The sequence below is a fragment of the Mastomys coucha genome, unplaced genomic scaffold (assembly GCF_008632895.1).
Source record: "Mastomys coucha isolate ucsf_1 unplaced genomic scaffold, UCSF_Mcou_1 pScaffold22, whole genome shotgun sequence".
In the NCBI taxonomy this organism is placed as follows: domain Eukaryota; kingdom Metazoa; phylum Chordata; class Mammalia; order Rodentia; family Muridae; genus Mastomys; species Mastomys coucha.
This window is the reverse complement of record NW_022196905.1, coordinates 159,734,675-159,737,076: the sequence shown is the minus strand read 5'-3', so window position 1 is coordinate 159,737,076 and position 2,402 is coordinate 159,734,675. Positions and strand designations below refer to the sequence as shown.

Here is a 2,402-nt window from a genome sequence, read left to right as displayed (position 1 = left end):
GCCAGCCTGGTCTACAGAGTGAGTTCCAGGACAGCCAGAGCTATACAGAGAAACCCTGTCTCAGAAAAGAGAGAGAGAGAGAGAGAGAAGAAAACACATATCAAGTTCAAACACATATAAGTTCCTAGGATAACACACATACCTTAAATACAGATACCTTATGTCCGGAGCCCCAGTCTCTGACACAGCCATATGCCAGATTCATTTCCCAGAAATTAGTATAGGTGAGATTACCTCATAGACTACCCATTGTGAGGTAGATGCGTCATCACAATTACATCTTCTCTCATCCTTAGAGCTAATCCTGAAGAAAACCTAGCGGTTAGAGATGTATTGTTTCCAAGCAGAAACCAAAGTCAGCTTTATTTTAAAAAATTTAAATTATTGCTGTTGCCTTGAACTGTGCTGTCAAAATACACTATTCCTTGAAAACTTCATATTTGTATTTTAGACTTCCATGATATTATTTCTCAATAGAAGCTAACTGTTTATAGTCTATTTGGGAATGCTATTTTATGCCAATTGATTTTAATCTCCAGGACTAGAACACATTGGGAATTCAAAATGTTTTCTAATATTTTATAGGGGCCTTAAGGGAATTTCTACATTAGAGTCTAAAGTTGATGTGAGCACATTTGAAAACTCATTGAAGATGCTTCATTTTGGTGCTTTTGCATGATTGCCATTTGGTCAGTCTTTCCCCTTGAGCATGATTTCTTAAGAAACAAAGGCATGATTTTTTTCATTATTTGGCTGACCCCTCCCTCACCACTACTGAGAACAACAACCTTGTCTGTGTTAAATTGGAGTGTTTGTCTTGTGTGGTCACCACCTTGGAAAGTTCTGGCTTGTAAGGTGGTAAAGTGTCTCTACAGCCTGGGACATTTTCACCCCCAGGGAACTCTGAAGTTAACTGAGATCCCCTAAAACAAGTCTGGTGATTTTTCTTCTTTGTGCTTTTATTGTTGTTCCATGTTTTGTAAGAGTAAATACATAATTTATCAATAAGTCTTTATTATCAATCTCCAAAAAGATTTAGAACTAAATGTTCATAATTTCACTCCCTGCTGAGCCAAGGCATACTGTTGCAGGAATTAAAAAAAAAAAAATTAATCCACCCCGCAAACTCGCTTTCCCACCAGGTCATGTCCTGGTGGGCTCTTATTATTCTCTCCCAGCTATTAAAAACATCTTGCTTGCCCACAACACCCAGAGGAAGCTCCACTCCCAGGTGGAGCTGACACACCCAGGATAAGAGGTGAGCAGGAACCAATATCTGTCCCAACACTGGGAGTAACTGACACCAGCGGGACCAGGCACACAGGAACTCCGCCAACCCATTGACTTGGGTGCCTTCCAGTCTGTCTGGGCTGGGGTCTAGAGCAGACCTTGGGTGCAAGCTCTACAGCCAGTCCCACAACACCCAGAGGAAGCTTCACTCCCAGGCATGCTGACACACCCAGGATCAGAGACCTTGGTCACAAGATCTGCAGCCAGTTCCACAACACCCAGAGGAAGCTCAACTTCCAGGCACGCTGACACACTCAGGATCAGAAGTAAGCAGGAATCAACATCTGTCCCAACACTGGGAGTAACTGGGACCAGTAGGACCAGGCACTTAGGAACTCTGTCGGCCTAGTGACTCCAATTCCTTCTGGTCTGTCTGGGTTAGTGTTCTGAGCAGACCTTGGGCACAAGCTCTGCAGCCAGTCCCACAACACCCAGAGAAAGCCACACTTCCAGGTGATCTAACAAGCCCAGGATCCCAAGATCCCAGAATCACAGGATCACAGAGGCAGCTTGACTCTGAGGAGTTCTGACACAACCAGGATTACAGGAAGGACAGGCTCCAGTCAGATTTTAGCAAGGGCAGGTAGCACTAGAGTTAACAAGATGGCAGGGGGCAAGCATAAAAAAAATAAACAACACAAACCAAGGTCAGTTGCCATCATCAGAACCCAATTCTCCCACCATAGCAAGTCCTGGACACACCATCATACCAGAAACGCAAGATTCAGATATAAAATCACTTATCATCATGATGATACAGGACCTTAAGAAGGACATAAATAGCACTCTCGAAGAAATACAGGAGAACACAGGTAAAGAGCTAGAAGCTCTTAAAGAGGAAACACAAAAATCCCTTAAAGAGCTACAGGAAAACACAGTCAAACAGGTGAAGGAAATGAGCAAAACCATCCAGAATCTAAAAATGGAAATAGAAACAATAAAGAAATCAGAAAGAAAGACAACCCTGGAGATTTAAAACCTAGGAAAGAAATCAGGAGCCATAGATGCAAGCATCACCAACAGAATGCAGTAGATAGAAGACAAAATCTCAGGGGCAGAAGACACCTTAGAAAACATTGACACAACAGTCAAAGAAAATGCAAAAGGCAAAA

At 42.7% G+C, this 2,402-nt stretch overlaps 1 protein-coding gene and 1 long non-coding RNA gene across 11 annotated transcripts in view; one reads left to right on the top strand and one right to left on the bottom strand.

Annotated features, from left to right (window-relative positions):
* The window catches only part of LOC116068977, a 12,079-nt gene extending 11,837 nt beyond the window's left edge, over positions 1-242 (bottom strand). For all 5 annotated transcript variants that reach the window (XR_004109783.1, XR_004109780.1, XR_004109781.1 and 2 more), the window contains exon 1: positions 143-242. This is a non-coding gene — a long non-coding RNA (uncharacterized LOC116068977). The remainder of the gene's footprint in view (positions 1-142) is intronic.
* Positions 1-2,402, top strand: part of Csmd1 (CUB and Sushi multiple domains 1) — a 1,620,113-nt gene that overhangs the window by 1,082,310 nt on the left and 535,401 nt on the right. The gene's annotated exons all lie outside the window — the stretch shown is intronic.